General features: G+C 38.9%; 2 long non-coding RNA genes across 2 annotated transcripts in view; one reads left to right on the top strand and one right to left on the bottom strand.

The window, feature by feature from the left end:
* The window catches only part of LOC142600491 (uncharacterized), a 482,402-nt gene that overhangs the window by 392,734 nt on the left and 66,040 nt on the right, over positions 1-23,628 (top strand). The window contains exon 2 of the long non-coding RNA XR_012833996.1: positions 17,626-17,705. This is a non-coding gene — a long non-coding RNA (uncharacterized LOC142600491). The remainder of the gene's footprint in view (positions 1-17,625; positions 17,706-23,628) is intronic.
* Positions 1-23,628, bottom strand: part of LOC142600490 (uncharacterized) — a 78,141-nt gene that overhangs the window by 23,036 nt on the left and 31,477 nt on the right. Inside the window, exon 2 of the long non-coding RNA XR_012833995.1 lies at positions 17,634-17,732. This is a non-coding gene — a long non-coding RNA (uncharacterized LOC142600490). The remainder of the gene's footprint in view (positions 1-17,633; positions 17,733-23,628) is intronic.

Below are 23,628 nucleotides of genomic sequence, written 5' to 3'. Positions count from 1 at the left end.
TTAAAACCAAGTCCAAATTCTGAAATGTTTTGTATTCTGAAAAGTAACTGTTATAAAACTAGGCAAATGTATGGATTTTAATGGAATTAAATCATGCCAGTAAATCAATTTTGGAATTATTTTCATATTTTGGGATGTAAAGAGCTCTCAAAATCATATTATCCTAGGTTATTTGTATAACAGTTACTAGTGTGTTCTCTGAAGAGCACAATAACAGTGCTCTGAGCCAGCTGTTATGCTGCCCAACCGCCCAGTCTGAGGGTTTTTGCATGTTAAAGCCCTCTATGCGCTAAGCTGCAAATTGAGAGGAGCATTTTTCAACTGCCAAAATCTTTTCTATTTTTGTCCCTTTTAAGCTCTTTAACCTGCTACTGCTTTAATTCCAACCAATAAAAATAAGCTTGATTGACGTGACCAACTTTAATTTGGGGAGGGAGGGGGCAGAGAAAGGGAACAATTTCTAGATAGTCTGCAAAGTCACTGTAGTAAATTGGCAGTTACTGTGGCAAATGGTGTTAGCAAAAAAAAGAAATATTGCAGTGTGATCTAACTCAAGGCATTTGTTCATCTTCAGGAAGAAAAAGGGTTTAAGCATAATAAACCTCTTTTTAGTCAGGTAGACTAGTTGGATATGCCTTTATTTAATGTCTGGAAATTATCAGCATAGGGACCAGTTTCAAATGTTGGAAAAATAGCAGAAATCTGAGCCTAATACCCATGATTTAAATAATGATTCTCTGCACTTGGATAACACTTATTTTAATTTGTTCAGTTCTGAGCATTAAACCTTTAACTGATCAAGACTCTGCTAGCCTCTACTTAATGTAAGCTAGTGATTTTGCTTTCCTTAGAACTGAAGATTTCTACAAGACCTTGTTTAAAAACGTAATCCTATTTTGAAATTAAAATAAAATCTGAAAAGCTCTGGCATGTTTTCAAAAGCTTTTCTATGTGTTCTTGCTTTAAACTTCAATGTTATTTTTGGCGAAAAAAATAAAGCAAAATGGAAAAAGGAAGAAATCACTGAATTGCCATTATCTTTTTGTTTTCTCTAGTCAGCTTTAGTTTTAATCTTTATTGACATACTCAAAGACAACAATATGTTACATGTTTGGATGCTTGAGTAGAAAGGCAAAATTCAACTGAAAATTAATTCTAAAGAAATTGAAAGTATGATTGCATATAGATATAGATATGCTGTATTAGGGATTTAAGCAGGAGTAAAATGAATTTTAAAAGTGTATTAAATACTCTTTACTCCATAGAATTAACTAGTTCTCTATCTGAATGATTAAAAAAAAAAAAAAAAAGGATGATGAACTAAAGGGATACAGAAATCATAAAAAGGAGATACTTATTCAGAGAACACATGCATTTTTATTTTGCCTCTCTTCTCATATAGAAACAATAATACTAGTGATTGCTCTGACTGTTGTCTGCATTGAAATTGGGCTTTGGAGTCCCGGTCATGGAGCAGGATCCAGTAGTGACTGTACATGAAGCATTTTTTATTCCCAAAGAGCTTACTTTGCCTCATTGTCTCCACTGGAAGTCAGTGGAAGCACACCAGTTAAAAACCTGGCTCCGTGTGATGCCAGAGATGCTGTATGTGTTCACCACGTTATCACAGAGTCACAAAATCATAGAACAGCTCAGGTTGGAAAGGAGGTCAAAAGATCATCTCGTCCAACCTTTTGTGGGAAAGGGAGCCTAGATGAGAGGCTGATTTACTGTCTTCTATTTCCCAGCCTAATGCTTGATGTTTGCAGCACGTGTTGGTTCAGTCATGGCTCCTGCTAGCTGTTATTCAAAAGATAGATAATAGCAGGATGCAAACTTATAGAAACAGGATGAAAAATAGCAGGATGCCACAGAGAATTGAAATGTGGTTTTGATAATTAATTTAAATGAAGAGATCAAGAAAGTTTAATGGGAGGTGCATGTTTTCAACATCTGCCATTTCAAATATCTATTTCAGCTATGTATGTAAAAAAAACCATAGTGGCAAAGATTTTCTTCAGAGAGTCAAACCATTCATGCTAAAAAAGGAGTGCAAGGCCTAATTTTTTTTTAATGGAAATATCTTTTCTGGCAACTTGATGTCACCTGCCAAAAGGACAAATAAAATAATACTTAGCAATTATCAATAATGTTTGGAAATTTAATAGGGAACACTTATCTTTCAGAATACTGATAAAACCACACAGATCAACAGAACATGATTGTGGAATACAACTGCCAGAGTAAGCACTGATCAGAGAAAGGGAGAAGAAAGTAAAAATGAAAAAAATCCATACTGATAATCAGATTTACACCATTGAAAGAATTCACATATGTAGGATTTTCCAAAATGTATCTGACTAAAAAAATAGGAGAATGAAAATTTGGGAAAAAATTGAAGGTTTAGTTTTGTCATGTAAAAAAAAACTTGATTTTTTAATTTTAATTGTAAACTTAAAAAAAACCCTGTCATTTTAATAACTTCTATTTGTTTTCACAGTAACACTTTTAAAATTTAACAAGATTCAATTAGATTTATTTTGAATGGGCAACCATCCTTAAAAACATTCCACAAAATGTTTAATCTTATGAGGAGAGGCAAAAATCAAGCAAAAATTGTTTTTATATACTATGGCAAAGACCAAACTGTCAATCTCTAGTTGTTGGTTCTGACATATTAACACTGCTCCCACTCACCAGTTCAGCTCGTGCCTTGAAGGAATACATTAAATCTCCTCACTAGTTCGTTCTTCAAAGAGGTGGACAGTGGAATACATGCTACTTCAGGACATGAACAAAGCAACAGGCTTTGTCACTCAACTTGTGACTTTGTTATCAAGAGCTACAAGATGTATCAATTAAGCATGCCTGCTACCATAAACTGAGCCACTGTTAAGCAAGACTTGATCAGAACTTAAATGTCCCTTCAGGACCTTAATTCTAGTGGTTTCCTGATGTTATATCGCTCCTTGATGAAATATGTATAGGATATGACCTTTCATTATTTTCTTCTCTTCACTCCCCCACCTCACCAGTCACTTGTCACAGTCTCTTAGATGCTATGCAGATAACTGATTTCTTCTATTGAATCTAGGCTTTATCAGATCTGCCATAGACAGTTGGCCATCAGTTTGCTGTTCTCTCCTCCTTGTTAGGATTTTGAGAACATCCTTAGATTAGTTTTTGTTATAATTTAAATTTTTTCTAGTGTACGTGATCCTTCATATGTATGTACAAGTTTGATATTAATATTTGCTTTCTGCCTCCAATCCTTGTATCCTCACTCTGGGCTTCCTAGGTGGGTTGTGTCACTTAGGGTATGAATGCTTTCTGCTTCTTGGCTTAAGGAACAGGAAGATGCACATGCAGATAGACACCAGTGGGCCTATTTCATAATCCAGGTGGATCACTAAGTTTTTGTAAAGATACAGGACTTCCAAAGCTGGTTTTCTTCATATTCTGTTAGAAGATGTGCTGTGACACTAACCAGCTGATTTTAAGATGTATTGTTAGGAATGTAGCTGTAAAAAGTTGTGTTACTTGGTTTATAGACAAATTAACTTTAACTTGAATTCTAAATGGCGAGTTGTTCGGCATCATCAGTGTCACGTAAAGGGTGTAAGTCTGCTGTGTGGTTGAGGGAGGCCCTCCCATTGAGTCACGAAGTTCAGAAAGGACCTCCCTGTTTTCTAAACTTCTTCTCAGAGAGCAACCTAGGTGTAGCTAGGTCCGGTCTTAGTCCCAGGTTTGGTCAATGGTTTATGTCTAAAGAATTATATATACAGCCATATATCAGAGTCAATGTTTGCCTGTCTAAAGGACTTTCAATGAGACAGTTTCGTAGAGTTGAAACAGATAGGAAGTTTATTATAGTGACACATATAAAGACTTCAGAATTGCCGTTGATAAATGCACTCACTGCAATAGTGCTAATATGTGATTATAATGCCAACAAAATGCCATCCCAGGTATTCTTCACCAAAAACGTGAAGTCGCAATGCTTGCCAAGAAGGTGTCCATATCCTGGGTGGAGGAGAAGGAGCACAGCCTGTTGGCTGCCTCTTCAAGCTCTTAAATTTCTTCTCTCCCCACCAAGGGTAATCTCCTCAACATCCTTTATACCCCAACCTTAGCTGTTCCCCTCCCTGGGGTGACATTTAACATGATTTGTGTGGGGAGTCGAGTACTATAGTCATATATATTTAGCATATACTCCTTTTAGCTCATTACCATATTTAGAGATGTCAACTTTAATATTCATTTCACGGATAATGAAGCAAAAGGTCTGACTCTGGGCACCGTGGCCTTCACAATTCTGTGTAGAAACCATCTATCTGTCTATCCCGTATTGTCTACCCACAACAGGGCTGTTCTGCTGCCGTAAGACTCCTTCCTTTGCCTGCTTCTCATACCAACCTTGCGGATCTCCATCCACAATGTTTGTATAAGAGATAAGTGGACACCACTTTTTTTAACCTCTTATGTGCAGTTGTCACTATCGGATGCATGACTACTGTTGTTTTGTATTAGAAAGGACATTCAGCTACGCTTGCTGGTGGGAAATACATTCTTAAAGGCAAAATTTATCAATAGGAAAAAATTGTTAATATAATTACACTTGCCTAACAATTGAATGTGCTACTGACAGATAAGTGTACTGCTATACAGTCCTTGTTTCACCTGAGATAGATAGAGTTAATTTTCTTCATAGTAGTTAGTATGGGGCATTCTGCTTCTCACTCCACCCCACCCCAATGAGGCTGGGGGTGCACAAGAACTTGGGAGGAGACACAGCCAGGACAGCTGACCGCAGCTGACCAAAGGGATATTCCATATCATACAACATCATGCTCAGCATATAAAGCTGGGGGAAGAAGAAGGAAGGGAACACACACACATGTTCAGAGTGATGGTGTTTGTCTTCCCAAGTAACCACTACACATCATGGAGCCCTGCTTTCCTGGGGATGGCTGAACACCTGCCTGCCCTTGGGAAGTGGTGAATGAATTCCTTGTCCTGCTTTGCTTGTGTGTGCAGCTTTTGCTTTACCTGTTAAACTGTCTTTATCTCAACCCATGAGTTTTCTCACTTTTACCCTTCCAATTCTCTCTCCCATCCCATCAGTGGGGAGTGAGCGAGCGACTTCATGGTGCTTAGCTGCCGGCTGTGACGAAACAACAACATAGACATTAACTGTACATTATTTTATCCTCACTAAAGTCTTTAGTGATGATAAGTAAGAAGTCAAAACAGGCTTTCAACTCATCAACTGAACAAAAGCTTTAGTGAATGTGTTTTGAGGCCATTATGGTGTGTTATTAATATGAGTCAGAATACATAGACTTTATTCATAGGAAATAACATTTTATTCTCAAAGCCATCCTCCCTAGATGTGGCAGATTATATTTAGAGTGCTGCAAGATATCAAATGCTGTGTCTGAAGAATTAGTGACTGATTTCAAATTAAAAATACAATAACAGAGTCAGGTCAATGACATAAATTGCATAAAATATAGTCAATACTATTATAAGATTCACTAGGACTTTGTTTTTTAATCTAGTCCCTTAGATACTTTATATCAATTTTGTTGTAACTCAGGAGTACACAATATTTATATTTACACAGATAACACATATTGGTAAGACTTTTCATTAGGCAGGAATACAGCAAATGGAGCTGATTGATAGGCCTGCCTGTTATTAAGGTTGTCTGACATTTCCTGCTCTAATTGCTAAGTTGTTTTTTTTTTTTACCAAGTTTAACTATTTTCGAATCTGGAATTACCCGTTACCCCAGGAAGACTTCATCTGGAAAGTCCTCAAATGCAGTGAGCAAAAGGTATTATTGTTGATTAGTTCACTGGAATATTCACTGTACAGAAATGGAAGAAACTGCATTCATGATGAACTGGATGGAAAAAGTGGGGAATAAACATTATTTGCACGGCAGCCAGATGCTTCTGCCCCTGTTCTCCAGGTTTGTGTTGTTGCTTTTTCATATTGAAGATAGGACTTGAAGCCCTCAATAAACATCTAAGTGTGGTGTTGTCTTGCTTCAGAATTAGTTCTATTTATTTTAATAGAACTCCATGTAAGGTAATGGGCTGTTCTTTATAAATAAATGTTTCAGATCTGATCCCAAGAATGGAGAACTCTTTATGCTACTCTACAGCAATAAGAGCGGGAATAAAGGAACACAATTAAGAAGATAATATATCTTGAACCTGTGGAAAATTTCTGTCAAGATTTATTTTTTTTCAATGTGAAGATGTAGAAAAGTTGTGTATATTCATTAAAATTTTGTCTGGACAATTCATTAGAGGTTGTTACAAAGGAGGGAAGTGAATGCACAATCTAACAATCTTTTTCTACCTCTAATTTCTCTGGGTTCTTCATGCTAAGTGAAGGAATTTTAAATTAATCTATTTTTGCCTCCCAATTACCCTTTTTCATTTTGCTCGTACTAATGTATCTTCAGCTATTACAGCTTCCAAATGGAGAAGAATACTACCGATGGATGGCTGCAAACTCTGTAGGTGACAGGGTTAGCACCCTTTGGTTAACATTCTACCATTCAGTGTCACAGCACTGAAGAACAGAGATTTTTAGGGTTTCAGAGAAGCTGAACTGGCAGGACTGGTTTGTCCAGTTAAGCTTTGTTATTTCCAGCACTTCCTTGGTTAACTGGAAATGTCTCTAGCTGAGCTATAATACTAGGTTTCAATAGAAGGAATCATGACCACTGTGATACAAATAAAAAACACCTTACTTTTTGAAGACATAACATCAGATTATTTCTAGCTGAACAAAATGATCTGTGAAGCTGCTGTGATGCTTCATGCCAACGTAGAACTCCAGGAGTTTAAAAGGGTCCATCTTATAATGGCCATGAATTATTCAGCCCCTGGGATTAGTCAGGCATTCAACACAGCATGTCATAAAATGACTTTTTCAAGCTAAAAAGGATATCAGTGATGAATTTGCCTCTAGGATATGTGTTTTCATCAAGATTTACTGAGAAAGCCATCTGAATGATCAGACTTGAACTACCACAGCCAACCATCCCCTACATGCACAACTTGCACATCAGTGTTCCCAGCCAAATAACAAGGAAAAAACCCAAGTTATATTGTTTACAGGTAGGGCTTTCCAAGATTTTTACTTTTTTTGCTTCTCTGCTGCATAAATTTCATGAGACAAAATATTTATAAATTTAGATACATATTCATCAGGATGTGTGTATTTGAATGAAAAGGTGAGAAGGTAACTGAAAGTATGTGGATATCTTATGCATGTAAAAAATCCTTAAAAGACAGTGAGACTAACCTTTTTGGACCTAAAAATGAGTATTTCCCAATCCTAGCACTGGTCATGGCCTCAATTAAGGTAGTCAAATGAGCTAATAAAACTAAAATTACAGTGTTATTTTAATTGTAGGAAGTATTAGTTTGTGTCTTGGGTGGTTCACATTTAATTGCATCTATGTTGCAGTGGATTTATATATCCTATAACTTAACTTGTTACGTTTGCTTAGCTTTATGTGCAAATAGAGGCCAAAATCAAGACTTGATTTGGAAAAGCACTATGGCTGTCTTAATTTTAAGCACTTTTGATGACATTCTACAGAGTGTATACTTAAAGATTTGTCAAGGTACTTTTTTAAAATGCCCCTTTTTATGAGGTTTGGTGTGTTTTTACAGGTAGAAAATATATGCAGTGCAAAAGCCACCTTCCTAGTTCATAGAAGTGATGTTCAGCTGATGTACAGAAAATATTTCTCTATAATGGTAGTGAAAGCGCAGAGCGGGTGATAGCATACTGAGATTCTCCTTCTGTATCAAACATTCTGGTACAGAAATGTCTGTGCAGTTGATTCTTTGATTGAAAGTTATGGATTCAGAAAAAAAAAAAAAACAACCAAAACCCAAACAACCCCAAAATCAACTTTTTCACTCTAGCATTAAGAATGACATAATACATGTTTTTGAATATATTCAGCACATATAAAAGCTAGGAGGAGGCTATTCTCAGTGACAGAACACATTCAGTTTGTTGAAAATTACAGTTTGTGATGATTTCCTCACAAAAATTGGTTAGTGGGCTTGTAAATCAAGGCACAACTATTATTTCTTTTAGTTGCAGCATTTGCATTTAAGACTGGTGCAACAGAATTAATTTTACCTCCTGGTAACTTCAGCAAAACATGCAAAAGATCAAAAAATGCTCTGACCTGGAATACTCTTGGGAATATATTGTGTTTATCGGAACATATTTATTTCTGAAAGTATAGTAATTTTCTTGCAGTTGGTGCAGGAACTAGCAGCAATTGTTCCTTTTTTTTTTTTTTTTAAATTAATCACTATTTATCTTTGTCCTAGAATAGTAAAATACTCTGGTTCTCTATCCCATAAAAACATGAATGTAGACCCAAAGCCATATGACTCGTAACAATACAATGTAGAGAAATACAGGTTTGGTATGACAGCAGAAGCCTTGAAATGTAGTAACACAAGATGCAGAGCAGAGTAGTACAGGTAGGAGGATAAGAAATGAGACACAGGCTGACACTGGGGACCTCACAGTTATAAACAACTCACCTGTAGTCAGTGAAAGAAATGCAGACCTGGAGCTGTGCAAAACCAGATTCAGGGGTGCCAAAGAGAACAAAATAGAAGCATCTAACACACATGAAATGCATCATAAATAGTAAATTCATATGTAATGTGAACTTGCAAACAAAAAAAGAAAGAGCAGGGTGTCAGAGCATGCTGCCAAACATATTAAAGCAGCTCTAAGCAGACTGCACATTGAGGAAGAAGAAGCCATCAGCATACTACCATCAGCATGCTCAGTAAAGGACTTAAAATGCTGTCAACGTGCTGTACCCTCCACCTGCTCAGACGGACTGGAGCTGTACTTCCAACCCCACTCAGACCAGTGCTCTTGACCTTGCGAGCAGGGAGCAGGGAAAGGCAGGCTTTGCTATGTTCAGATGATTAATTTAACAGACACTAAATAAAAGGGAAAATACTGTGAAGTGTGGGTGTAAAAAGTTTATTATGATTGAGAATTTTTATGAATAGTGATATTGTTCAATATCTTTTATATTCTCTTTCTGTAATAACTAGACCTGCAATAATAATAATTAGCAGTCCAATAAAATAGTAATAATTGTTATTATTGTTGTGGTGCTATTGTTGTTGTTGTTGTTATTTTATTGGACTGCTAAGACTGCAATTACACTAAGTTCTTGCATTTATATATGAGGTATGTTTCTTTTTCACCCATAAGAAGATTTTGAGTGTAACAAAAGGATACATCATAATGTTTTGATATCTTTCCCTTTGTCATGCCAGTTATTTCTGATCTTCATCCTGTGGTGAGTGTATTCCCCATAGAAAAATCCTGTTTTAAGTCTTAAACCCATTGTTCTCCCTAAAATATTCATCCCTTATCTTGTATTGTATGACTAATTGTGCAGATGGATAACCAGCTGTACAGAGCAATCTTCCTCAGGGCAGCCAGACACTATTATAGATTGTGTTCCTGATGATAGTTGTTTCTACTTCTAGCAAGACAAAATGTGGATGGACGGTTTAAATTGAGAAAGACTTTGAGATAACAAGTGGTTCCTAATAGCTTATTTTATCTAATAAGCCAGAAAATTAAAATAAAATGAGACAGATCCATCTATTGCAGTACTGGAAATGTACAAGACTCCCTCATAGTGGTGTTTTCTGTTCCTTCAGGCAAAACTATGCATCAGAGGACCTTTTAGGTGTCTTTTTTTTTTTTAATTTTTTTTTTTTTTTGGTCAGATGGAGAGGAACACCAACAAAGACAGACATTCCTCTGGCATCTTGATTAAGGCCTTCATTTAGCTGTCCAACTTTGAACATCGGGTAAGCTACCGAATAGGGGTGGACAAAGCAAAGGTGCAAAATTTGTCAGGTAAAGTGTAGCTTTATATCCAGTGACATTAAAGCTGGCATGTTGCAGTGTTGAATTCTTTTTCAAAAATTTAGAAACAGAGACTCATACATCACCTCACTCATGCCCAGTAAATTAGCCATTTGTTCTAGAAACCTCTTCATTTCATCCCACATTTATTTTTCCCTCTTCTTTACAAATTGATGAGTCTTAAGTAGGTTGGGTGGCTGAGGAAACCAGCTGCAATACGCTGCACACTCTGATTTACTTAAATTAATAATCTGAACATAGCAAGACCACTCAGGCACTCTTGCATGAAGCAGTGCAGGAAAAAAAAACCCAACCTGTCAGACTGGAGAAGAGGTTATCAGAGGTCATACAGAGAGCTCTGCAGGGTCTGTAAATAAGCTCACTATTCACTGCTTTCTGTTGTGGCTTTTATAGTTGTGAAGATGTGTTTTATAAAGCTTTTTTATTTGGCATTTAATTTACAGTCTCTGCTGTGTTTACAGCCACAGTCTGTAGCCGTGATTCCTCCTTTTATTTATGTTGAATCATTTGTCACCAATTTCATTATATTTACTCTTGTGTTAAATATAACCTTGGCTAATTGTACTCTTCCCAAATAAATTTTAAATCATAAGAGTTTTCCAGTCTACAAAACCATCAGTGAAGATTTAGAAGCAGTCAGCTCTCCTCTTTGAGAATTGTCTGGAGATGGCTTGAGAACAACTGTGAAGATTGATTAGTTTCAGTGATGTTTCGGTTGACTTTGCAACCTGTCAGCTTCAGGTTTACTGGCAACTTATTAACTTCAGCACTGGTCATTTTCAGAGATGTATACCTATGTCATCATGGCATGTGTCTAAGTTTTTCCTCAGTAAAAACCTTTTTCCAAGCTTTTCTGCAGTGATGGAAAATTCTCCAGAAATTCTCTCTACAGAGAGCTTATTCAATTGCTTCATTGTGCTTACTCTTATAAACTGTCTTCATAACATCCTGCGCTTTAAACTCACCATTTCTTACCCATATAAGCACAGAAAAATTGTAGTTTTCTCTGTTGCTATGAAGGAGAATGCTAAAAGATCAACTCCTTAAGATATAAGAAGTTCAAGAACTTATAAGACGTCATCTAGGCTAAACAAGTCCAGTTCTTCACCCTTTTCTCATACACAGCCATTCCTGCTCTCTCTAGACTCCTTACGGTTGTTGCACATCTTTTCTGAAGCATGATATCCAAGACAACTGCAGAACTTTTATCCAACCATGTGCAGACTGTTTTGCTGTTGTGCTAAGTATAAAATCTTGTTCTTGTCCTTACTGAATTGTGGTGTATTTTTTTTTCCAGACAGTTTATCTAGCATGGCAAGATTCAAGTTTTGTACTCATTCCCATTACAGTGCTAGTCCTTTCTGGCACCATGACCCCTGTTTGGGAGGGTGAGATTTTCTTTGTGGTTGACAATCCTTATTAGACTTACAGATATCAGGAAAAGAACTTTAACATGATGTGATTATGAATACATTAAATCTTTAATAAATATCTAGTAGCACAAATTTATCTGGAAACCTGTGAGATTTCAAGGGATCTCTTCCCTGTCCATGGGGAAGAGTGGCTCAGAGTGTGGGTGTCTACCATATTATTCATTAAATATGATTTTATTAGTGATTCTGATATTAGACAGGTACCTTGTAACCCAAATTGCTTCAATTTCTCCATTTGTTGAAGGGGAACATGAGACTAACTTCTTTTGTAATGTACTTTGAAATCAACTGTAAGAGCTTTGTAAAAATGAATTACTGTTGTTGCATATTAGTATGATTGATATGGTAATGTTAGTCTGGTTAATCACCTTTAATAGTCCCCATTTTCACTGTTTAGCTATTTCCAACCCCAAATAAAAGACTCTCTCAATGATGACAACTCTCTCAATACCCTCCGAAGGCTGTGCTTTTTCTTCCATGCTGTATCCCATTTCAGCCTGGTGAAGTAGGACACCAGTCTGAACCTGGATACCCTGCAGTCCATTTCCATGTTCTTCAGTGGTTCAACTGGTCTTTGACAACCACTCAGAAATAAAGTAATATGGAGTACTTTGTGTAATGAATGAGGGAAATCAGGAAATTTTTTACTGTACACTGACACTAGAATGAATTTGCTGGCATAGAGTGGAAAAAAAATGAATTTGAATAGTACAGCTGTTTATGTTTTAGTTTGGCTGCAAATATTTCAAATTACATCACAATACTGGAATAAATGCAATTTGTGGGATGGTATTTAGTCCTTCAGTTATTTTTAGTTTTTGTTTAAAACCTTTAACTCTCACAGCAAGATGTATATTGTGTGTGGTAAGTGAAACGCCCCTGCAAGAATATCAGCTCAGCATCTTTGTCTTTAGATATTCTCTGTGTTTTCTTGCTCACTATATAACCACAAAACGCATGTTCAGAAATCGGTTGGAAGATGATATATAATATCATGAAGTGTTTGATTTCTGTGTCTTCGTTGTTGAGGTGAGAGAAATCTTCGCATTTGATCACCTTTAAACTAGCCAGAAACACATTTTTCTAGATGAAATCCAGCATGGCAGCTGGAGCTCTGTAGGTTTCCAATAAGCAAACCAAATTCCTTTTCAAATCAGCTAGAAAATATTGAGGGACACTGGTAAAACTGAAAAGCAAAAGATGAGGTTTTGACCTGATTGTCGCCAACACAACAATCTGAACAAGCTGTGCTGTTAGGAAGCCATCTGTTGACCTTACTGTACTCAACATGAGCAGCTAAAAATGTAATTGTAAGAGGGAGTGATGACAGCATTTTATTCATAATATATCCATCAAATGTGTAATTGTGAGTCTAATGTATTTCTTTTTTCCCCTACAATGGTATGTTAGACCAACTAACCCTTTTGCTTTCTGGAAGGGCAAGCTGAAGCTTCAGAAGGTGGCTACGGAAAAGCCACAAACAACTGAAAATGAGTTGCAGAGCGACTAAGGGCTGTTCAGGAAGTTGAACAGTTTCATTCCCTCCTGACTCCAGGTCACGGGGTGCTGCCCAGGAGCCAGGAGCACAGCAGGGCACGGTCTGGCAGCCAGAGCCCATCCCACTGCCCCAGCCAGGAGCAGGGCAGCCAGGGAGTGGACTCCCATATGGATGATCCACTCTGGGACTTGTGATGGTCAGTCAAAAGAGAGACAAACAGCTGGGTAACAAATTTGGCTGATGTTACAGTTCTTTAGTCACAGCCGAAACTGAGTATGGGGAGCGGCAGCAGGTTTGCATGGTAGTAATGACTCCATTCAGTTGTCAAAACATGCATGTCTTGTGCCATTTGAGGCTCCCTCTTGTGTCTGAGACATCCACATGCAGCAGGTACATTTTCAACATGATTTTTGGGAGTTCTGTATCCTTTCAAAGAGGCAGCTAGAGGCAAAGCATCTCCAGTGGTGCTGTGCACCTCTATTTTAGGAACTAATGGTAAAGGCATAGTATTCTGTTTCTGGTGAGATAACTTTCCTTCTAGTAGCTGGTATAGTGCTGTGGTTTGGATTTAGTGTGAGAATAATGTTGATAACACACTGATGTTTTTAGTTGTTGCTGGGCAGTTGTAGTGTCTACACTAAGTCAAGGACTTTTCAGCTTCCCACGCCCTGCCAGGTGCACAGGAAGGTGGGAGAGCACAGCCAGGACAGCTGGCCCAGACTGGCCAAAGGGATATTCCCTGCCATGGAATGTCTGGCTCCATGTATAACTGGGGAAGCGAGCCGGGAGGTGGGATCACTGCTCAGAAACAGACTGGGCATTCTTGGGGGTTTTTTAATTCTGCATGTTGTGAGCAACTGCATTTCTGCATCACTTGGGTATAATAATAATAATAACAATAATAATAATAAATCCTATTAACAGTCTTTATCTCAACCCATGTGAGTTTTTTTCCATTCTCCTCCCCATCCCCTTGTGGGGGGAGGGGTGAGTGAGTGACTGCGTGGTGCTTAGTTACTGGCTGGGTTTAAACCACGACACGTAATTATATACATAGAAAAAATACTAACAGAAGTATGTGTAAGTGGTTTCTGGATGAGTTATTACCCCTCAGAAGACAGATTTTTAAATCATAGCAAATTTTAGCTAGATGTGAAAATATCTTTGGTCAGTCATGGAGGGAAAAAATAGGAAATATCATTCTTTTCTGTAGATTTATGATGTTCTACTTCTTAAACACTTTGTGCCATTTTGGTCAATTGTCTTAAATCATATATATTAGCTGAAGAATAAAAAACAGAGGAAGATGGTCAGGACAAACAGAGATCAAAACCAGTATCTTTTCCAGCGGAGATGAAATAAATTAGGACTCTAGCTTTGGAAGAGAAACAGCTGAGGAAGGACAGAGATCTTGAATGGCATTGAAAAATTAAAGAGGGAATGATTTTATACATTTCCTGCACATCACAGGAATTAGGATACTTCCAGGGAATTTTCATAAATTTTGAGATAGACAGAGGGAAGCAACTTTTCCATACAATTTATATAATAATTTATTTCTGGAATTCATTCATCATGGAGACCAAAATTACCAATGGGTTGGAAAAGGAGCAAGACAAGTTCTTAGAGCATGAAATTCTTCAAATTCTTCTCCATGAAAAGCAATGGTCCCAGTATGACTCTGGATCAAGAGTTTCCAATTCATTGATTAATGGATGCGGGAAGATAGAGGAAAAAAGGTTGCTCTATACTTGCCTTGTTTTCACATCTTGATTTTTTTTTCTCCTAAGAATCTCATCTGCTCCATCAGACATAGAGTGTCTAAAAGAGGTCCTTAGTCTGATCCAGAATAGCCATTTTTATATTACAAGGAAGAAATTCTTGTGCAACTGTAATTTCAGTCTCATTTGCATTCTTGGATAACAAGTATGTTGCTATTTTCTAGTTTGTACGATGTAGGCATGCAGCAAGAGGACATCTCCCCCATGCTGCTGATAGAGCTTGGCTGGGGCAGGGGCCAACACCAGGAAATTAATTCCTCCCAGGAAATGAGGGTCACCAGTAAGCCCATTATATTTTTCTCAGGGAACAAAGCTAGTAGATCTAATTTTGTATTTTGTAACATGAATATACATATAGAAGTGCCAACATATGGTAACTAATTTTGAATGAATATGATTCTTTGCATACTGGCTAGGGAGAAAGGAAATATTTAAAGTCCATGTGATAAATGCTATTTATATTGCTTATGCATTTGTTCAGAAAGTGTGGTGAGGAGGATGATACAATAATCTACAAAAAATAGATGGAAGCTAGGTGTTGGTTTGCAATATGTTTCTAGTCATCTCTCTTTTTCTTAGAGAGGGGGAATAGCTGCATCATTGTTGACTGTATAAATCAAGCAAGACCCCTGTTATTCTTGCTGCTACAGCAGCAGTGACAGTGAAAAGCAATCGTTGCTCCTGGGGTAGAGCTCTTGGTTAGTATTGTCTGACTTCGATGATCTGAGAATGTTCTTATTTTGTAAAGGGACCATTACTTTTTAGTCTTGAGTCTGGCTTGCTTGAAAGCAACTATCCCTAAAATCAGTTGCTTATCATTATGTGGTAGGAACCTGAAAATTCCTAAGAGATACTTTTGCATATAATTTTCATCACACTGAAATGCACACTGTAATCTTAGAATCATAGAATCATTTAGGTTTAAAAAGACCCTTAAGATCATCAAGTCCAATCACTAAACCATGTCCCTAAGCATCATATCTACACATCTTTTAAATACCTCCAGGGATGGTCACTCAGCCACTTCTCTTGGCAGCCTGTTCCAATGCTTGACAACCCTTTCGGTGAAGAAATTTCTCCTAACATCCAATCTAAACCTCCCTGGGCACAACTTGAGGCCATTTTCTGTTGTCCTGTCACTTGCTGCTTGGGAGACTGACCCCCACCTGGCTACAACCTCCTTTCAGGGAGTTGTTGAGAGCAATAAGGTCTCCCTCAGCCTCCTTTTCTCCAGACCAAACAACCCGAGTTCCCTCAGCCGCTCCTCATAAGACTTGAGCTCTAGACCCTTCACCAGCTTCGGTGCCCTTCTCTGGACACCCTCCAGCACTTCAGTGTCTTTCTTGTAGTGAAGGGCCCAAAACTGAACACAATACTCGAGGTGCGGCCTCACCAGTGCAGAGTACAGGGGGACAGTCACTTCCTTAGTCCTGCTGACCACACTATTTCTGATACAAGCCAGGATGCTGTTGGCCTTCTTGGCCACCTGGGCATACTGCTGGCTCATATTCAGCTGGCTGTTGACCAATGCGGCCAGGTCCTTTTCCACCCAGCAGCTTTACAGCCACTCTTCCCCAAGCCTATAGCACTGCACGGGGTTGTTGTGACCCAAGTGCAGGACCCGGCACTGACCATTGTTGAACCTCACACAGTTGGCCTTGGCCAATTGATCCAGCCTGTCCCGATCCCTCTGTAGAGCCTTCCTACCCTCAAGCAGATCAACACTCCCACCCACCTTGGTGGAAGAAGCAAGAGTTAGTGGCTTCAGATCACATGGCATGTATAGGACAACAAGGTCCTGTCAGGATGGGTTTATGAAAGGCAGGTCCTGCTTGACTATCCTGATCTCCTTCTATGACAAGATGACCCACTTAGTGGATGAAGGAAAGGCTGTGCATATATATATAGAAACATTTTTATTGTCTTTTACTGCAGTAGCCAAATTAAGTTCTAGTTGGGCTTTGGCCCTTCCAATTTTCTCCCTGTATAAGTCACAACATCCTTGCAGTCCTCCTGAGTTGCCTGTGCCTTTTTCCAAAGATCATAATCTCTCTTTTTTTTCTGAGTTCCAGCCAAAGCTGTCTGTTCAGCCAGGCCAGTCTTCCCCACCAGCTTGTCTTTTGGCACATAGGATTGCCCTGCTCTTGCACCTTTAAGAATTCCTTGTTGAAGAATGTCCAGCCCTCCTGGACTTCTTTGCCCTTCAGGACTGCCTCTTGGAGGTTCATTCAGGAAATTCCTCCAAAAGAAGATTTTATTACACTGTTTTCCTATTATTTCCTCTGTTTCTGTGCTAATGTAAAACTAAACAAACTTGCAATTGTGTGAAAATAAAATTACTTTGCTGATTTTCAAGATAGGTGATCAGCTTCAGCAGCTAATTCACAAGCAGCTTGGCTGCCCATTATATTGGGTTTGTGTAGCAAGGTTTTGGTAGCGGGGGGGGGGGGGGGGGGCTACAGGGGTGGCTTCTGTGAGAAGCTGCTAGAAGCTTCCCTTGTGTCTGATAGAGCCAATGCCAGCTGGCTCCAAGACGGACCCGCTGCTGGCCAAGGCTGGACAAATCAGTGCCTCTGTGATAACATATTTAAGAAGGGAAAAAAAACCAAGTTAGAGCTTTTGCAGCCAGGGAGAGAAGAGCAAGAAGATGTAAGAACATCTGCAGACACCAAGGTCAGTGCAGAAGGAGGGGCAGGAGGTGCTCCAGGCTCCGGAGCAGAGATCCCCCTGCAGCCCGTGGTGAAGACCATGGTGAGGCAGGCTGTCCCCCTGCAGCCCGTGGAGGAAGGATGAGGGGGTGTAGTGATTCCACCTGCAGCCTGTGGAGGACCCCATGCTGGAGCAGGTGGAGGCACCTGAAGGAGGCTGTGGCTCTGTGGGAAGCCTGCGCTAGAGCAAGCTCCTGGCAGGACCTGTGGCCCCGTGGAGAGAGGAGCCCACGCCAGAGCAGGTTTGCTGGCAGGACTTGTGACCCTGTGGGGGACCCCACGCTGGAGCAGTTTGCTCCTGAAGGTCTGCACCCCATGGGAGAGACCCACGCTGGAGCAGTTCATGAAGGACTGTAGCCTGTGGGAGAGACTCACGTTGGAGAAGTTCATGGAGGACTGTCTCCTGTGAGAGGGACTCCACGTTGGAGCAGGGGAATGATGAGAGGAGTCCTCCCCCTGAGGATGAAGAAGCGGCAGAAACAACGTGTGATGAACTGACCACAACCCCCATTCCCCGTCCCCCTGTGCCGCTGAGGGGGGCGGAGGTTGAAGCCAGGAGTGGAGTTAAGCCCGGGAGATGGGAGGGGTGGGGGGAGATGTTTTAAGATTTGGTTTTATTTCTCATTGCTCTACTCTGTTTTGTGTGGTAATAAATTAGATGAATTTCCTCTCTAAGTTGAGTCTGTTTTGCTCACAGCAATAATTGGTGAGTGATCTCTTCCTGTCCTTATCTCAACCCACAAGCCTTTTGTTATACTTTTTCTCCCCTGTCTAGTTAAGGGGGGGAGTGATAGAGCAGCTCTGGTGGGCACCTGGTCTCCAGCCAGGGCCAACCCACCACACCAATGCACTATTGTATACAGTGGTGATAACCAATTCTCCATCTGCATCACTTTCTGGAGATGCTCCTCTTCCTATGAAATAAATATAACATCTCTCAGATCCTAATCTGGGCAAATCAGCCAGGTGGTAGAGCTGCCTGGGACAGCACAGGGGCCTATGGAAACAGTTGTGCAGAATTGCAACGGATCTGAAATTACCAGCCAGTAATGTCTGGGAAGGCCTGTATTTTGGCATATGTTTTTTGGAGCTCTTAAGGCAATTCCTCTCATAATTTTTTTGATGTGTGATCTAGCCTTCAGCACAAACATGATGGCTTTTGAGCTACAAAAAAGCTAGAGTGCCTTAATATGAAATTTGTTTTTCTGAATTTCATACAGAGTGGTGCATCACACTAGCAATTAAAAAAACCTGACCATGTTTCCAAACAACAATACTCCATTCCAGATGAAAGCAAACTTCATGTTTGTTTATGATAAATTTCTACTCTCAGCAAAAAAAGGACAACTGGGAGGTTAAAAAAATTAACACATTTTCTTTTGCAAATTTATCAAGCTGTTAGCTTTAGTTAACCATCAAAAATAGCAAAATCTGTACCAAACTCAGACTGCAGAACATTTGCATAAGTTAGCAATTAGAGGCTTTAAAAAAAAAAAAAAAAATTGAGACAAGCTAAAAACATGCCTTGTAGAGGGGATTAACAGAAGGATTCTTAACTGTGAAGGTCAAATTTAGCTTTCCATCAGTGACCTAAAATAGTCTCTCATAATTTAAATAATTTCTCTAAAAAAGGAAAGAGAGAGAGAGAGAGATCACATTGTTTGACTTTGATTTGCTTGTGTCTCTGAAGACCCAGATCTAGTTTAAGTTACCAGATAAATTAATTAGACAATCTTAGCATGCTCCCCAGTGGACAATAACACTCCTGTACTATTTAGCAAATACTTAGTTCAAAGGAAGGCATGTATAAATGCTTTTGGAAGCTGAATCACTTCTCAGATTTCCCAGGAGACTTAACCTCAAAACTGGCCTGATTGGTAGTTCTAAAGAGTAAATTTATTTTCATCCTTTCACAACCTGACAATTTTGAATAATCATAGTTGAAAATAATTTTGTGTCATATTCTATTTGGACTAAGAGCTCATTAAAATTACATTTCTACCTTCTGGGAGGGCAAGACCTTTCGTACTGAGATTCAACCGGTCCTTTTCAGATTTCTCAAAGGAGAGTTTGTGTACAGTCCCTGAACACTGTACCTGAACTGTGTAGGGTCAAAATCATTTAAGCTGCATGTCTCTGCATGGACTTTGGGAAATGCATTAAGCAGAATTTTATGAGCCATTTAAATCCAGGACATGTTGTAAATCTCATGAAGAAAATGCATTATCAACTTGGTGTCTGGATCAGAGAAGTCTAAATTTTCAGCATTGCATCTGAATTTATCTGAACCAAATCTCTAACCTCTTTGAGGTTCATCTATCATAAACTGTCATACAGCATTACACAGTACATTACAGTACAACTGCAGTGTGCTGAAGGGAACATGTGTTCCAGCCTGGGAGATGGCAAATATAAGAATGCTGTCTGTTTTCAGAAACGACTCTGTATTTATTACATTCCCAAAGAAGGAAGGACTCTGAAAATTTCTCTGGGTTTTCAATAAAGTTCCCTTAAATTTTCCAAATGTAGGATGGCTGGGCCAAAACCCAACATATGGTAGCGACTGCTTTCTGCTTAACTACCTTTCCCCTACAATAAGTTTGTTTTGCAAGAAGTTTCCAAGAGAAACTATTTTTTTTTCATGCTAATATCTTCTTACTATTAAAACTTCTGCATTGAAAAAGTATACACTTTTGTGGGGGAAAAAATCCAAATAATCTCCCATGTCTTTTATTTTTCCTTTTCCATGATACATCAGCTGGAAAAGGGGGGTGGGGGGATGGGGGTGTGTTAATTTTATTTTTTTTCCAACCATGAAAAGAGAATACAGATAAAATATAAATTGATTATGTTCTTGGGCTCCCAGATATGTAATTTTGCAGAAGGAAACTTGGAAGATTTTCCCAGCCATATGGATTTTGCTAAGTCATGAGTAGTGGAGAAAGGATAACAGAGGATGAAAAGAGAAGTATATGATTAATGTGGTGCATCACCTGTTATGACTATAAAGTGATGCCTGTGTATAACAGTTGTAACATTAGCACATGTACAATGTGGCTAAAACAGCGAATGTGCTTACAAACTGATCAGTATATGTTTAGATTTTTGTGCTTTCTGGATCACATACTAATCACTGTTACATTAAGACAATGCTTAAACAGAGCTTTTTATGAGCTTATAAATGTGCAGCAAGAATATCCAACATGAAAGAGATATTAATTTTGTTTCTATTATCTCAAACTCGACCAATCCCTTCTGGTTATGCTTCCATGAATAGCTGAAAATGTATCTCAAAGATAAGTTTTTTTCTTTCTTTTTTCTTGTTTACATCATGGAGTTAACATGTCAGCAGAAATTACAGCAATCAATCACTGTATGCTTAAACTCTTAATGTCTCAACTCCTGCTTTACTTGTGGGCTCCTGTTTTATCATTGGTACTCTGTGTTTATGACTGCCTAAAATCACTGCCTCCTTGTGTGGCTTTGATCTGCTTCTCTGCTCAATCCCTTTTTATCTGAAACAAGAATTATATTGAGTATAGCCTTTGGGATTTTGTGACACATCATTGGCTATTATTTGTGTGACCTACTTGTAGTGTTTATGTGCTGTTGATGGTATTACTGAAACCATAATTAGTTGCAGATTTTTGATTCATGGTTGATAGCTGGCTTTTCAGGTCCTAGAACTCACTACAGTTAACATGAATTGGCATTCTGACAGTTTTTCAACAGTGTTGTTATCCTGGCTTTGCAGACAGAGAAGCTGAGCATAGATAATATAATTGACTGGCCCCAGATTATATCCTAAATTAATGATCAAGGCGGAAATCTTACACTCCAGAATTATAGTTCAGTTTTGGCCTTCGATGTCAACTATATCATATGACCAAACACACGTGGTTCATGTTTTCCCAGGCAGACAATCATCTTCGTAAACAATAATATCTAGAGGGGACAGAGTACTTACGACTAATTAATTAGTCATAACAGTGACATCATGTCAAGAATGATTAAAACAAAAAAGAAGTAACACAAAGACATGGTGAATTATGTAAGTTGTGTGACTCTGTGTGCATGCGTAGACATTTAAATATATGCAGGTAATGTATATGTACTGACAAAGGTTGTTACTAAAAGTGTATTGTTGTAAGTATTGCTACCCACTAACGATTTCCTGTGTCTGTTGTTTGAACAGGAATTCTTTCAGTGTATTTCCCGACAAAAGTGTATGTTGAAAGAGGAAGAAATAGGAAATTTCAGATTCTGACCAAAGTAGAAGTACACAGAGAAACTCCTGGTAATTTTTGACAGTACATACACAAGGATGCTGTCCCCATTGTAATACCTCTGATGTAACTGAATATAATTCAGGGGAAATTCTAAGTGAATTGAGCCACCAAGGGCTAAAATTCTCTAACTAGCGTTTTCAAGTGTACTTGGATGTTGTAGGTATAATCTCAGTGCCTAAGTCATAGAATGAAGTTATCAAAATTTCCTCTTCACCTTGTTAGTGCCTACCTTTTAATCAGCTGGGCTCCTCTGATCTCTCTCATTCTGTCAGTCGTCTTCATGCCTAGCTCTTGCTTGTACCCATTCTGCCTCTGGAAATAAGACAGCCCTGTACCTAAAGGGCTCCATTTGGCAAGTCTGATTGGAGAATCCCTAATGCATCTCGGCAAGTTTGGAGTTGGCATGAAATAGTATCACTTTCATCCAAAAGTAGGGCCAGAGAGGGCCAATGCATCAGGTTTGTTGGGGAGGAGCTTGCATTGTTGTGTGGCATAGTGAGAGTTTGGAGTCTAGCTTGATTTTTGTGCTGCCAAGGTCACAGCAGAAGAGAATTAGAAAGCTGTTGAGCCAGGAAGTGTGTCTTTGCAGCCAGTGGTGAGAATCATCTCCTGCAGAAAAAGGAATTTGGTTCTAATGGCTTTTCTGCAAAGGCACTCTATATTTACTCAATGACTCTTTCATCTAGAATGCATAAAGAGTGCTTGCAACGAACCTGATATCTGTCTTCGCATTGCTGTAATATGTCTGCTAAGATGTACAGGTGAGGTTTATCTACCAAGGGATGGGAAGGTAGGGGAGCCTTAGTCCTCATCTTCTGCTTCTCCACATAGCACTGAAGTGGGACCCCAGGGAAGCGGTCACAGCACTGAGCTTGACTGAGTTCAAGAAGCATCTGGATAACACTCTCAGTCATATGCTCTGATTTGGCTGGTCCTGTGTAGAGCCAGGAGTTGGACTCGATGATCCTTATAGGTCCCTTCCAACTCAGGATATTCTATGATTCTATGAAGTCATTGGTGTTCCCAGCACTTTTAGAGAAGGTTCATTTCTTTGCTGGGAACACTAGTGGTACTGGTTTTGCAGAAATACACTGGATCAAGGCCTCTTGCAAACTGAAATGCTATGGTCCAAATCCTTCCATGACCCAGCACTGCAGAGAGATGTTCCAGCTGTGGTATGCAAGCATTGTGACTGCATTTTAACAATGTGATGCATGTTCCCAAATCACATTAGCAGGTGTTTAGAAGGAACTGTGCGTCTTTCCTTTTAACTGTACCTGACTGGAATTTCTTTTACAGCTGAAGACAATGAGGGTTTTTCAAATCAGTGAATGCATGTACAGTGAAGTTTAAGGTTAGAATTCACAATCTAAGTGTTCAGTATGCTGCATTCTGGCTCTTACCTAACTCCATGAGTTGAGTCTGATTTCTTTTAAAACTATATTTCTGATCCATTTGGTAATTGCTAACCTTGGCCCGGGTATATCTTTATATGAGATTGTATGAGGTGAAATAATACTCAGCTTCCTATTTTGTTAAAAATTGTGTTTTCTAAAAAAGATGCTCTGAAAACAATACATCGTGTTCTTTACTGTCGGCAGTCATCAATTGTCTGTCCTCTCGGAGCCATATTCTCTCTTTCTGGATACAATATATTTATTAGAAACTCAGAGTTACAGAGGTGCCTCCAGATGATAATGTTCTGTGTTGCTTGTACTACATTGGGTCCTTGGGTCTTGTACAGCAATTGCTGACCAGTAACAAAGTTATTAAACCATCAGAATACCATTAAGAGTTTTCAATCTCTCATCATGTTTAATACAGCTGTAATAACAGCCTGTGCCTTTCTCCTGTTCATTTCTGACAGACTGCTTCAAAAATTGTTCTCAGAAGGCTACTCTGTCTGCCACAACAGCCTTATTTACAAGGCTGTCCACC

Source organism: Balearica regulorum, chromosome 2 (assembly GCF_011004875.1).
Source record: "Balearica regulorum gibbericeps isolate bBalReg1 chromosome 2, bBalReg1.pri, whole genome shotgun sequence".
Classification (NCBI taxonomy): domain Eukaryota; kingdom Metazoa; phylum Chordata; class Aves; order Gruiformes; family Gruidae; genus Balearica; species Balearica regulorum.
Note: the sequence above shows the minus strand (reverse complement) of the source record. Positions and strands in the feature narration are given on the sequence as shown.